The following is a 15,996-nucleotide window of genomic DNA, read 5'->3' as shown; positions in this document are numbered from 1 at the left end:
TTTGTAATATTTTCAGAAAATTAACCATAAACAACAAGCTACAGTGCTTATATGTTATTATTATAATATAAGTACTGTTATAAAATTGTTCAATGACAATACTTTTCTGGAATAAAAACAACAAATACATTGGTGTTGATTAATAAGTTTTCATCACTGACTAGTGACTGTAACACATAATAAAGCAAATAGTAGGTAATAGATGTAGTATATATTGGGTTGTATAAATCTATTTAACAAAGATCATTCGATTTCTATATAGAAATATTACTTAATATATCATTAACGTACGTTTAAAAAAAAAAGCTACTAGTCAACTACACGTTTAATAGATTTATACAATAAGATGGTAATTGTGTAGATCTTCTAGTGATGTGGTAACGGTGGCAAGGGATATAAACTAAAATTTTCTGACGGGGTTATTTTTTTTTTAGAGGGGAATTTAACTTATAATATTATGTGTTTTATTTTCTTAAAAAAAAAAAAATACATATTTTCAAATTCCATTAATTTTACTTTTTGATTTTTTTTGTTTGATGAGTAGATATAATTTTATGTTTCAACGATACAGTGTGCAGTGGCTATAAATAAATAAAAATAATCACTTGATGTTTTTGCAACAGTGAAGGGAGTAATATGAGATGATATTCCCAAATAATTTTTAGCTTTAGCGTAAAATGTATTAACACTTCATTGAACTTTTCGTAGGTTATGTTATCCATATAGTATACCTATATAATATAGTTACAAAATCAAATAAATATTGCTCACATTGAAAATGTCTAAAAAAAATAGTAATGGTAATATTTAGTGGATCGACCAATTAATATAAAATGAAAAATACTAAAATGCGACTATACGTTTTTAAATCTATAATTAATACGTTTTATCGATGATTATAAATACAATAATTATAATACAGTTATAAAATATAGTAAAAATAATAATAATAATAACATAATATAATTATAATTATAGTCTATGGTATTTCATAGAAAGTATTTTTACAGTTATTTTTCGAAATAAATTTACTCACACTTAGTATTATTATTTTTTTACAATATTTAATATAATGTTTTTATTATTCCATTACCCGTTACTGAAACAAATAACTTTAAATTTTTTTTGTGATTGATAAAATAATAATTATGAAGTTTAATTTAAATTCTCGATATGATATTATTAGGTACATATAATTATATATTACAGAATACCTTATAATAATATGATTATTATGATTAAAATCATGATGACTGAAAAAAAAATGTGATAAATCTCTTTGTTATGATATCATTCTATAACAAATTTTATAAAATACTACACTCACAATTAAATTATTATTTTGAAAAAATTTAAAATGTTAAAAAATATTAGTAGGCCTCAGATTTAAATGCGTTATAAACTGTTATAAATATCAAAAATATTTTAGAATAATGTGTAAAAAAATGAGACGTGCAACGCACTGAAATTAAATTCTTGTATATTATTATATCATTTTTTACCACTTATGTTCCTGAAAAAATATAAACTTCTGTTTTTATTGTTTTTTTTTTTTTTTTTTTTTTTTTTGAAATATTTGTCACCCAACTATTCAGCAGAAATTTTTTTTGATAATTTTGATGTACGCAAATCAATATTTTAGCGAGTATACTTTGGGTTGATATATTATAATACATATTATATACCTTTTTTTAATAAGAATAAAAGTATTATAATGATAGTTGGTTATGTGGGCTGTAATGGTTTGAAAATGTTACTAATTACTATATATTTGTCAATACAAATGTTTTATAAAAATAGTCAAAATATTATAATTACTAAATTTAATATAACATATAGTTTATATTTTTATAAAGTTATTTTTAAAGAATATTATATAAAATATACATAGTATAATATTTTTTAAACTCAGAAACTAGGTTGTCATAAGAATTTTGGTGTAGATAAATAACAATTTTCTATTCGTCTGTTAACTAATTGTTAGTTAAAAGTGGGCGCTCATTTAAAAATTAGAAGTTGTATCGAATACAATTACTCTTTACAATCACGTAGTTTAAAAAATATCAGAAATTTCAAAAATGGTCGTTGTTATGTAACTATACAACATAATTAAAAAAAAAAAAAACAGAATTTTAATAAGAGTACTCTTAAAAAAGATAAAAGAAGCCGAATACGCTTAAAAATAAATCACCCTGTGTAATATATTAAAGCATAGAATTTTTCCATTAGATATATTATTCAACTTGCAGGTGGATTGAAGTCGCTATCGTTATGGATATCGAAACTTATGCATAACATTAACAAACAGTAACTAATAGTAAACATGATTTTATTGGTGACAATGATGTATTATTATTAGATTGAGGTGGGCTGGATAAATATAACGTATATCTTTATCTTGTTTCTTGATCAATCACAAAGTTTTTTACTGGAAACTCGGCTCATCTGTCGTCAGCTAGATCCATATAGATTGTTATCTCACTGAAAACCACGTATACATGTATAAAAAATAATGTATTTTTAAAGCCCCGATAGGCTACCGACTATCCTAAATGGATAAACAACTACGCAATATTATGCGATAAACTTTTTATATGTATCCGGCAAAATCTTATAGGCCATTACAAAAACAACGTTATCGTGCTTGTATTTTTAAATTTATTTTATTGGAGCTGGAAAAAAAATTCAATTTCCTTATCTCCACTTCGAGTTTATATTAATAATGTGCAAACTATAATTTTAATTTTTATATCCTCTTTTTGAGTTGGCAATCATTTCCTTTTCGTGGTGGCAAAATTATAATATTATTAGTTATTACATTCCATGTTGAAAACCACTATAAACGACTTGTTAATTTGACTGCGTATATTTATTGAAAAATCTAAATTTGTTACTGCGAGAATAGAAGTTACCAAAAACTTTTGATATTAAATATATAATTACAATATTAAGAAATAAAATCACACACTTTCAATAAATTATTTGTTGTAAGTTTATCGTCTGACTCGTGTTACAAACACGATCTTTGTATAACGATATTTTGAGAAATAATTTCTCCTGTGTTTTGTACTATATAAATACCTCAAAGATAAATTATTTTTGTATTTATCATAGTAATAACTTATCATCTACCACTTATAAACTATTGTATGATATAATATATTATTATAGATATTAAAGTGTACCCCCTTATAATGATGTTTAACGCTAATTTCGAACAATTGGTATTCCAAAGAGGACCGACTTCGATCGATAAAATGGTTAAGCAAATCGTTTTAGGTAATATTCGTTCAACGAAAAATAATGTACAGGAAGATTCATCAAAAATACTCGCCTCCTCTTTTTCTCCAACAATATAATCACCCATATGAAATTCTTATTTAAATATATTTACGAGTGGCTTTTGAGCTATCTAATTTTTTGTCCTAAGAATAATCTAAGTTGTAATGTAATATTATGATTACAAAATTGTAACAAATATTAATCCATTGACATTTATAATTAATTGTATAAATGATTCAATAATAATAAATAATAGTTAAAATGTTAAATTTATTTTAATTTTAATAAATAGATTTTTAAGACTCATCACTTTCAGAACAAATATTTTAATATCTACTGAGAATCTATTCATTTGAATTTTGTATTGTGAAATAGTACTTCAACATATTTTTCGAAAAAAATAAATGGTAAATGATTTTCTTCTCTATTTAAAAACTTTTTTTAAAAAAATCAACAGAATTTGATGATATTATTATGATTAAGTGCTTTAAAATAAAAAAAATTAAGAGTCGGAATTCTATTACAGATATTATAATAATAAAAAAAAAATGGAGTTATTTAATAAATATAATATGAATATATTATGATTGGTGAATCGTTCTGTATAATAATGCTGAGCAGCTTCCAAAAGAATAGACCCTTTCTTGTTTTTATAGGTATTTTCAAAACATTTAATCGTATATAAAATATAACACACCCCCGTTTAATACGTGTATTATAGTGGCTGTCAAAAATGGCACTGATTATATGTATACAGAAAGATTCATTTGAGTATTTTTAATCCAAAAAGGTTTAATTTTTTTTTTTTTTTTATCCTCCCAATTTTATATAATTCCAAATTCACATTATCACATTACTGAAAAAAATCATATTTTTACAATTTTTCAAGATTTTTACTTTATGAATGAATTCATTTTTTAAATTTTATATTCCGAAGAAGAATATTATTAGAAATATTTTTATCAAAAAATATTAAATTTTGGTTCTTAATTTGCTCTAATCATTTACTGCATTTATTAGTGGAGCAGAGCAGAAATATTTAGTGTAGATACATAAATTTATCTCCCAGTATTGGTGATATTACTTTTCAGTGGGTACTGGACAGTAAACGCAACTACGCAACCGAATCGGTCTAAATAGTTAAAGGCATATTTTGATAATTTGTCCTACGTTATTATTATTGCATTCGTTATTAAACACACAAACAAAAGGCTGCAGTAGCAAAAAATCGTTAGGATTTTAATATGAAATGCAGCTAATATAACCAGCTGACTTACGTCACTATTGTACATTTTTACAATAGTTTAATATCATAACAATAATTATGCTCGTACCTTCACATCAGAGTTTAAACGTCAGACAGCAGCTATTTTGTGGTATTTAGCTCAAATTGTTGTTTTTATGTACCTAAATCATTAATGAAGTTTTAAATCGTTCAGTCGCTCAGGTGCGCAACGTGACGTACTTCGATAAGACAACAAAAAAGTTTAATTCCACGCACGCACATGGTAACAGTAAAATAATATAAACAATAAAGTGCACATGTCATACAACAGTAACTTTTGATAAGATATCTCGTTATGTTCATCAAATTAATTCAAGCTGTCAATTATTTAAACGTGCACGATAGATGATCCTACAGTAATGACCGTCCCTAATGATCGATAAATTCAAACTTGTGTTATTAAAACTTATAGCTAATTTCCGATTAAAATAAAAAAAAAACTGATTAATAATAATTATATTCATAAGTATTAACCTATATTGGCTTTATATTCGTATTTTTCAAAAATAAGTTTAATTAGCTCTAAATGATTTTGCTGGATATACCTATATTCCTGCAAAGGCGCGTTATTCTGAAAAAGTGATAATTTTTACGTACCTAGATGGTATAACTGTAAAACATTTAATGGATCATTTATTTTGAAAGTTTTTATAAAATTATATACCTATCAAAATTCAAACGACAAGTTACTCAGTTGTAAAAATATTGTTACATTAGATAATATATAATATATTAAATAATACTTATAGTCTTTGAAAATATGAAATATAAATGACATTGAAACTAGAATTTATCATACCTAATATTTTTGGTATATATTCTTACAGTTTTCAAACCACTATACTTAGATATTTTCCATATTACCTTCTAGACCCATTATAATAGTATTATGGTTTTATATATTATCATCCTAAGAACACAAAGTTAAATAAATTACTAGTTCAAATTTCGATTTTAAATATATTGTAAAGTTCATTAAAATTAGATGCCAAAAAATGTACAGTAAAAAGGGGCCGCGTTATCGTTGGAAAAATGGAAGTTGGTTTCTCCACAGAAAACTCACCGTAAAACAAATCACAAAGGTTTTAAAATGTAGTCTTCATTTCTTTAAGTAGGTATATTTAAAAAAAAAACAGATTTAGAATAACTGTATTATTTGAAGAAAAATATATTGAGCATGGCTTGTGAATCGAGATTTATATGCACATACTATCCCATAAAAATTATTTTGATACCTATAATTTTTTCATAATCAGCAATAGGGTCGTGTTTTTTATTTTACCTGTATCGTTTTTTTTAGGTTTCTAAACATAAATTTAGGAAACTTTATATCCTAGTCGTTTTGTCCATCTGTCGGTTAATTCGACGATTGTTGTTGATATTGAGATGATTATCGTATTTATCATATAAACAACATAAATTCATAATAGCCAAAATAAACTATAAAAGTATTACGGTTAGTAAATTCTGTTTAAATTGTATTTGTAGTTATTAAAGTTTATTACGTTGTATTAAAAAATGTTTTTTTTTCCTTTCGATACCGTGAGTCTAGCACGCTCATAGATGAGGTTTCCTAACTTATTTTTTTCGTGCTATTTAATCAAAGCTATTAATTTATTGTTACGCAAAATGTTATAGCATGAAACTAAAATGACGCGTTTAAAGTATATTGATCGTAAACAAAATAATATTATACGAGCACAAAAAACCACTGGACCGGATGCACAGACCATTTTGCGCGTACCTCAACACCACCAGAGACACACGGTAGTGTATCAGTGTATCACTATTATACATTATATTTTACGTAGTTTTAGGCACGTGTTGTAAATCGACGTGTCGGTGCGCATTTCTGCCAAAACAGTAAACCCGCCGCTGCAGCTGTGACGATTTCCACGTTTTCCACAGTTTTCCGTAACCTGTGGTAGTTTTTTTTATATCACCCTCGAGGAACCGATATTATATACTAAACAAAAAGGAGTATTTTTGGAAGTTTCTATTTGTATAAAATATTGTAATAGAGGTCCTATAGTTTCCCTTCGCCGAATACGTTCTAAGTTTATTGGAAACATCATACGAGAAAGTTTGAAAATTACCCATTCGATGTATAATCTTGATGATGATGATGATTATGATGGTCAGATAGGATTCTGGTCCACGTTCCATGCGAAACTTTTTGAACTTCGTTCTGCAGCCGTACACGAATCTTATTTAGCAATTTTAAACCATCCTATCCGAGAAGCTTCTGTTATTGTTGTCCACATTATTACATTTCTGTCTCTGTGTTATAATTTTATACAGAAAATACAACGTAAATACGTTAATAATAATAAAATGTCATCAAAGTCGCTTGCTAACTATAATAATATACCGGGCGCATTACAGAAAAACGTATATAGCATTTACACTATTATATTTTCAGTGAGAATTCGTCAACACATAGAAATTTTTAGTACAAAATATTTAAATTTGTGACGATTCGTGTACTATAATTAGATTTTTTAAATTGGGTGAAATATATCTACTTGAAATATTTAATATTTAAATTCATGTGAAAAATAAAGGTATTAAAATAATGTGTATTATATCTAATAGTCTATAACCGTAAACTTACAGTGAAAGATTATTTTTAAAATTGGTTTCTTTAGTCAATAGGTGAGAACTTAATTTAAAATAATTTTATTCAGCGTTCGCAATAATACTGTGCATGTTTGTGGTTTAATATGCCATACATTAGTCGTTATGAATCGATAAAATATAATATCCATTATAATAATGTAATCTTGTCTATCAGTCTAAGCGTGTATTAAAATATTTCTAATAAATTTCGTGAGATATGTGCATTAAACGATTATATTCATTTATGTCGTAATTTTTAAATTTTTATTCGTTTTAGATAATAATAATTATATCATATGATTAATATCTGTTGACGACATATTGTTGCCACACATTATTATTATAATGATGTTTATTACTTATTATTATTGCTAGTGATCGACCATAACCTCAATACGTGAAACACAAATTTTGGATCCATTTTATCTAGAATAAAGAAATTCAAAACGCCAACAATTTAATTAAGTAGATACAATCAATATTTAGCATTATAATATTTTCTTCATATTTTATAGTATAATGAACTTATCTCAAAACTAATTAAAACTATTTTGTTATTTAGAATCAACATCAGCTGTCGATGTATAATTTTTAAACATTATTTAAAAAGTATATTCATCGAAATAAATGCCAAAAATCATAAAAATACGATTTTAATGACGGAAATAATAAGACATCTTAATAGGTCTAGGGCATCTTAATATTGAATTATTACCTACCTATTAAATATAATAACTGTTAAAGTGGACTTTTTTGGTATGCGAAATCGAGGAAATTATTTTTAAATTTTCTGAATAATTGTTATTTGTAATGTATTTTTAATTTAAAAAACACGTTGATTATACCAAACCGTGGTTCACCTATATCATGCAGCATCGTTGTCGCCATGAGGAATATTATACTATTATGTAGGTCACGTGACTTTAACAGCAGAGGGTTTTAAACGCTTATCAGAATGTTCTATTATTATTATTTATTATACGGAGACATAGAAGCGGATCAGTAGCGTTACCAGGTACCGTGCTAAGGATGCATAACCTAATCTAACCTAACCTTTCTGTGAAATACCCAATCGCAATCATCGCAAGTTCATCGTATAAACTTTGCGTTTGTCGCCCACGCTTGAACACAAATGCGTTTCGTGTTTTTGCAATCATTCCAATGGCACTATATAATATAATATGATAATATTTTATAAGTGACTTGGAGGATTTGTTTCGTATGTGATCTGAAAAAAAAATTCTAAACACTGTCTGGACGCAGTAAAATGTTTCCGTCGAAGAACCGTTTCAGCTAAAAGCATTTTGACCCAATATTTGATAGACCCCCCCCCACAAGTCAACGATAATATTCGTTTCACACAACTTTTGATATCTTCTGGAGCGCGTTCACGATTTATTTTCAACACCCAGTTATATGACCACCTAAAATTTATATAAAACCTACTCTAAAAGCTGCTGAAGTTCTCTTTTATCATCGTTTTCGTCTCTGTATTTCTTGTTTCTATACCTACTTATTCTTTTTATTCTCCACCATCTTCGTCTTTTCTTCTTCTTCTGGTTTGGTAAAATACATAAACGATGAAAACGATTCCTAACACAACGCACAACGCCCATAATCGATAAAGTGTTCATTTATTGTTGATGTGTGTTGAACGATGACTATCGACGTATTATACCCGATGATTGGTGGGCAAATGTATATATTTTTTTATATGAATATTTGTATATAATTACTTAAACGTCCAATATACATATTTTTCGATGCATAATATTTTCATAACACAATGATATGTGTATTCAATTTGGCTATATACATATATTAATAAATAATAGATAATTAGTTATAAGTATTTAAATCATACAAATACTTAACCATACAATTAATCAACGAACCAATAGCTATAATTGTTTCAAAAAAGTTTTTCGATATAATAACTGAATTTTAAATCTTTAAAAATAAAGTTTTCAAAATTATTTACAATGTGATTTTCTAAGCATGTTCATTTCCCACACGTTTTTTATAAATATTCTCATTAATTAGATATGTAAGAGAAGAAAAACGAATTTAGTTATTTTTTCATATTTTAAAGATATTTTTGAGTAGTTATTTTAAGGTACATTCAAAGTATATATTGCAACTACTGTACACGCACAATGATATTATTTTCCAAAGCCGTTTTTTTTTTTTACTAACCTAATTTATTATTAATTTCTACAATCGAAAAAATATATAAAATACCTTTAATAAATAATATAATATCATAAAATACCTACCTATATTTAATAATATTAATAAGTCTTCGATCAGAACTGTTTTATATATAGCAAAAAATATTCGAAAAAAAATTCAAAACATCTGTTACAGTGACCCTCTAGAGACCTACTATACGACTGTACAGCAGAGTGGTACTCAATCGCCAATTTTTTTTTTTAATACTAATTATTAAATTATTTTAACTACTCATATTATATACGTACAAGAAGTGTAGTACGTAATAGTCTGTGCTGTTTGTTAGTGTGTATTTTTCGTGTCCTCCAAACGTCGTCGTCGCGGCGTGAAATGTAAAATTAATTTGATGGTGCCGGATCCGTCACATCCGGGCGCCGCGTGTAAAGGGCACATTATAACGTAATATAATATTACTATACATGGATACGATGAAATCCGTGGAGCCGTAGTTCCGATAAACGATTTACGATAGTACGCGAGAAATGAGATTTCTTGATTTCCGAATCCGGGCGTCTAAAATACGCTAATTATGTATCACGAGAACTAGCATAGCACACACACACATACACAATATTATAACATTTATAACATATTGTATTACATGCCATGCGCAAGAATGTATTTTTCTTCGAACAAACAGGAAAGACGTATTTCGACAAGGACACGGCCGTAATATATTTTGTGTTATTATAATGCGAGTTTGAGATAAGAAACGTTTCACTCGCACATTATATTATATATATATATATATACCGCAGTCATGATTATGCCAACAATTTATTTTCATCTGGTACATTGCAGTCCGCATTAGAATTTTTATGCACTCGTACTGAACCATGACCTCGAGTAAAGTAGCTTTAATATTATGCCGCATTTGTTTACAATCCTATACATACGTATATAAAGTCCCTACCTCCATTATATATAATATACATTGTGTGTGTGTATGTAATTGTATATATAAACTAATGTGACCGTGTAATCCATAAAATAAATAAGCATATTTATGAATTCTGTGAAATAAAGTAAAGCACATGCTAACGCTAACGAGTAGTTTTTGAATTATATGACTTTGTGTATTAAGAATAATGATAATAATATGTCCATTATAAAAGGTTTTGAAGATATAAATCTATCAACATGATATTAATGTTTAGTTAAAATTGTCTGAGCACAATAAAGTACTAAAAGTACTATCCAACATAATATTATGTATACCAAGGTATGTATATCCAATATTTTTGTGAAACCATTTTGTCGTTATGCTATAAACATAATATTATATAATTAATCAGAAAACGCTGATTACTAAAAAATCTGATAAATTATGTTGAGTAATAAAAGCTGGGGTCTTATTTGAAAAAAAAAAATAATAAGTTTGTACTTCAGAAATGATACCTATAAATAGCAGCTATACAAATCAAAACAATATGGTCTTCTCAATATATAAGAATTTTGGATAAAAATTACATTTTAAAACGATGATCTTAATTGGTTCGTTCTTCAGTATATACTATATAACAATTATTATGAGATGGTAAATGCTTTCAGTTCGATTAAAAACCGTGAACACAGTCTGATAACGAATAGTAGTATTACTAGGGCCCAGAACTTGATGTCCTAGACATATTGAAAAAACGAATAAAATGACATAAATATATTTAAAAATGACCTTTAAATATGTTATTTTATTTTGAAAAGGATTAAAACTTAAAATGCGTCAATACCATCAAATAAATATTTAAAAACATTAAATTAAAATCAATATTTGATTTAAATTAAATACACACAAATATAATATCAAGAAGACAAGAACATTAGTCTTGCTTAAATATTCTTCTTTTTTCAGTTTTTCTTTTTTTTTCTTTTAGATTCTGAACGAAGTGATGAATGTATTGATTTTACAATGATGTGTGTGTTTTTTTTTTTTTTTTGTGTACAGCATAACTAGTCGAAATAATGCTTCAATTTCAAACTTTAGGGGTTGTTTCCGATGTAAAAGTGAATATTATTGGTGCATAATAGAGGTCAAAAGTAAACATTTGCCAACTGTTTTCAATAAAATCGAAAAAACAAAAAAAATATGACAGAAAAACGGAAATTCTTACGCAAAACCAGTTTTCGACCAAATCTATTTTTTTATATGGTTGTAATTCAAAAACTAATCACTTTAAATAACTTGAAATTTTCACCAATTTTTTATGTTAGTGTTATCTATATACAGTTTAATTTTCAAAAATGTTTGACTTTTTTGAGATATTTATAGACCACTGAAATTTTCGATTTTTATGAGAATTTTTTTGAAATGTCAGTAAAAAAATTTGAATGACCAAAAACTTGAAAACTTAATACAAGGTTCCTTATGAGTTCTTATTGTAGCTAAAAAAAATTAAAAATCATTAGTCACAATTTTTTTTTATAAGCGTTTATATAATAGTTCAAATTTTTACGAAATCTGTCGAAAACGCAAAAATTTGCAAGTAATTTTGAAGTTTAAAAATTATAAAATTTTTTCTGTTTATAACTAAGGATTAAAAATACAACACTAAGTTTTCCATACGTTTTCCTTCAAGTAGCTATAGAGAAAACTCGAAGCATCATTATAAGAACAATTTTAAGTGCGTTTGAATTTTAAATTTTTACGAAATAGCGTAACGATAACGATTTATCCTGAAACGATTTAAAACATTTGTTATTATTCAAAAATCGTAGATACTTTAAAATTTTACCAGTTATTTAGGTTGGCATTTTCTTTACACTATTTAATTTTTAAAATATTTTGACTTTTTTTGAGATATTTATAGACGACTGAAATTTCAATTTGTCTGAAATTTTTTTTTTAAAGTGTCGATAAAATTTTTTTGGCCCTATCAAAATACTTGAAAATTTAATACAAAGTTTATCATAAATTATGCTTATAGTGATTAAAAAATTTTCAAGAATATATATTCACAATTTTTTTTTATTAGCATTTGAAGTTTAAATATTGATTTAATACGTAAAAATGACGGCAATGTTCAAATTATCTTAGATAGAAATTATAAAAGTTTTTCTTTTTAGATCTAATATTTGAAAATTAAATACAAGGCTCCTTACATATTTTTACAATAGCAGTTGAAAAATAAAAGAAATATTGTTACCATTTTTTTTTATGCGCATTCGAATTTTGAATTTTGACAACATATGTAAAAATCACGAAAATTTGTAAATTATTTTAAGCTAGAAATGCATAAAAAATTTTCTTTTTAAATCTAAGATTTGAAAATTTTTAGTAATCTATAATGTATCCTAGACAGATAAACTGTCTCCGCTCAGAACCGTTTTTCGTATACAATGATATGATATCATTGGATTCAAATTTAATTCTATCCATTACAGTAGTCAACCCACTTGTAACCTACTGTACAGCAGAGCGACATCCACGACTTACCCGTTTTTTTTTGTTTTACTAATTACGCTGTAAAAAATAAATGAAGTTATTAAGTAGGTACTTTCAAATAAATATTAAGTTTTAAATGTTTTCTTAGCATTAAATGCGTTATTTTGAACAGTTGAAGTAATATGTAAATAATTGTTATTTTCATAATGTGTTGTGCTGGCTTTAAGTATAACTAGGTATAGTTTAAAATTCAAGCATAAAAAATGTAAATATAGCATGAAATGCTCCCGAAGTATATCAAAATTACCTTTCAATCAAGATTTAACGAATAAATGCAAAGAACTAAAAATTAAATTTTTAATACATTTTGAATTCTGTGTGATAGAAAGTTAAATATCTCTAATGACGAGCTTCGAATGTTGGAAAAAGATACTAATATATCAAGTTTCAAGTTATAGTTATTATCTATCATATTATATGTTATGCATAAACTGTCTATATGACAAACATGACATTTTTTTGTAATACTCAGAACCACGGAAGCCTTAAATCGAGTCCATTTGAAGGTTATGAAATCCAACGGAATTTTTGTATGAGAGTAGAATGCTATCACTTTTCCACTGTGATCTCATGTATTTGTTGAAGATGAATAAATATGTAAAATGCCCATCATAATGAATAATGTGTATGATAATAAATTATCATAACGGTGACGACAAAAAAGCGTACGAATCCGTGTTTTGTACGTTAACGGTTATAAAAAATAAATTATGATAAAATATTCAAGCTAGAAAAAATTACAACGGACGAGTATAATATTTTATGACGACACTATAAAAAAAAAACTAGCTAGATGCATACGTATTATGTCGTGAGCGAGTAAGTGGCAAAACAAACAAGACAGCTTTTTAATGAACGTCGGGGTCATGTCGAGCATGTGCGTAGATCCACGTTTAGGGCAGCTTGTAGACATTTTACGATGTGAAATCTATAATAATAATACGTATAGGTTTAATGTTTGTAACATTATAAAATATACCAAACACAGTTTTTTAGTAGTCATCGCTGTTGGTGGTCAAATAAACAACGTCAGTTAAATGTATGCCTAATTTCACTTTTTGTGTTTTAACTCCGTTAAATGTCTTACTTACAATACGTGTAGTTTTCAGAATATCATTATTATGATTATGATTATTATTTTCAAATATTTTTATACCTGTAAAATTATCCTATCGAAATCCACGAGCTTATAAATATCGCGATGGTGATGCAATTTAACTGGATACTATTAATAGTGTTGATAATGATGATGCAACACGGCTTTTTATACAGTGCTTGAAATCAAAATCAAAATAATTTACCGTATTATGGTTTTCAATTAGATTTTTAACATATTTTTTTTCTGTTTCAATTTTGAACGTAGTTAAAAAAATTATTTTTATACGATGATGTGTGTTTTTTTGTTTATCAACCAACTAAATAGGTTAGGAACAATTTTCTACTAAAAAAGTGAACTTAGTTAGTACTTTTGAGAGATTGAAATAGAAAATTCGCAGAAGTTTTTGAAAGTATTATGGTAATTTTTACGCAAACTGATTTACGACAAATTTCTAATAGTGTTAGAAACTTAAAATTTTCATCAAATATTTATAGTAAAGTTTTTCATATATTGTAATTTAAAAAAAAATGTTTTTCTTTATTGAACTATTTTTAGCCATGAGAAATTTTTAGAATCATGTAATTTTCATTGAAATAATTACTATCGATAAAAACTTTTTCATTCACTAGAGAAACCACGAAAATTAAACTGAAGAGTCTTTATATTATAAGATGCTACAGCAGCTGTTAAAAATAATCACAGTTACTTTTTATATGCATTTAATAAGCTTACATTTTGATAAATTCATGAAAACATTTTTTTGATTAGAAATAAAAGTTAAAAGTTTTTCTAGCTAATATTTGAAATTTAAATCCAATCCTAAAAATGATGTCTACTTTTTTCAAAGAAACAATTTCACCAGAATGTCATACTATGTATATCCATGAGATATTTTTAATTTTAATTATTTTTTTTTTAATTATAGAATTTAATTATTTATACAAATGTATTAAGATGACAATTTCTCCACTCAGAATCGTGTTTCGTATGCATTTATTTATTAATAAGTGCAAATATAACAAATATTACAATGATAAGCTTGACCATTAATGAAGGTACAGTAAAGTAGAGTAGTACTCATTTATCTATATTTGTTTATACTAATTTTGATTTCTTAGATGATTATAAACGATTTGTATAAATTAAAGCTTTCGATTAATTCTACCAACATCGATTCGCATTACTGACGATAAGTTATTTGAATATATTTATTAAGTTGTAGATAAGAGCAAAAATTAAAATACTATGATTTTTTTTCTTTTAGCTACTTACCATAAGCTATTGTATAAATTCTGCATAATAATATTATTATTACAAAAACTGTTTGATATCACCTACACGCCTATGTATCTAAATTGCCTATTTATTACGCCGGTCAACATATTTGATAATGGTATTAAAATAAATAGTTAATAAAGTAAACGAGAACAAAAATTGAAAGAATATTTTTTATTTATACATGCACCTTGCAGTACTGTAGTTTGAATTCGTGTAGAAGTTTTATGCTCGAAACACTAATAATTGTTTGGCAATGAGCACCCTCACTTGTTTAATAGGTACTAATAAATATTGCCATTACAATATAAATGTACATAAAAAATTTAAATTTATATATCTCATTATATTATCATATCATGCGCTTTGTATTATAATTATCTCAATTATATTGATATGCATGCAATTTCGTGTAATTCTACTAAAATTATCTACTTGTAAAGTTGGATAAGTGTAATACCCACTTAGGTTAATTAAAATATTATATATGTTTATAAATTAAATTGGGATCACAGCCCGTAATAAATAAATAAATAGAAAAATTGTTTGATTAATTAAAATGCTTCAATAAATGCTTAAAATTAAATGCGGATTCGGTACTAAAAATGTTTGGCTAACAATAGTTCTCCACTCGTTTTCTTCACACAGACTGTGAAAAGAATATATTAACTAATGATGTTGAGAAAAATCCGTATTTAATATATGGATAACATGGAATATGTATTTTTCTTAAATTTTTTTGGAAAAATATAAATCCATAATCTC

The 15,996-nt window shown here is 26.0% G+C and overlaps 1 protein-coding gene and 1 long non-coding RNA gene across 3 annotated transcripts in view; one reads left to right on the top strand and one right to left on the bottom strand.

The window, feature by feature from the left end:
* The window catches only part of Syt7 (Synaptotagmin 7), a 242,147-nt gene that overhangs the window by 33,100 nt on the left and 193,051 nt on the right, over positions 1-15,996 (top strand). The window lies entirely within an intron of this gene.
* Positions 2,313-9,967, bottom strand: LOC149059391 (uncharacterized). The gene is made up of 3 exons (XR_016189655.1): positions 9,667-9,967; positions 6,664-6,847; positions 2,313-2,481 (listed from the first exon to the last, which is right to left on the bottom strand). It is a non-coding gene; the product is annotated as an uncharacterized LOC149059391 (long non-coding RNA).

The sequence above is a fragment of the Diuraphis noxia genome, unplaced genomic scaffold, assembly GCF_037042655.1.
Source record: "Diuraphis noxia isolate RWA-SAM2 unplaced genomic scaffold, SU_Dnox_SAM2 contig0001, whole genome shotgun sequence".
In the NCBI taxonomy this organism is placed as follows: Eukaryota; Metazoa; Arthropoda; class Insecta; order Hemiptera; family Aphididae; genus Diuraphis; species Diuraphis noxia.
Note: the sequence above shows the minus strand (reverse complement) of the source record. Positions and strands in the feature narration are given on the sequence as shown.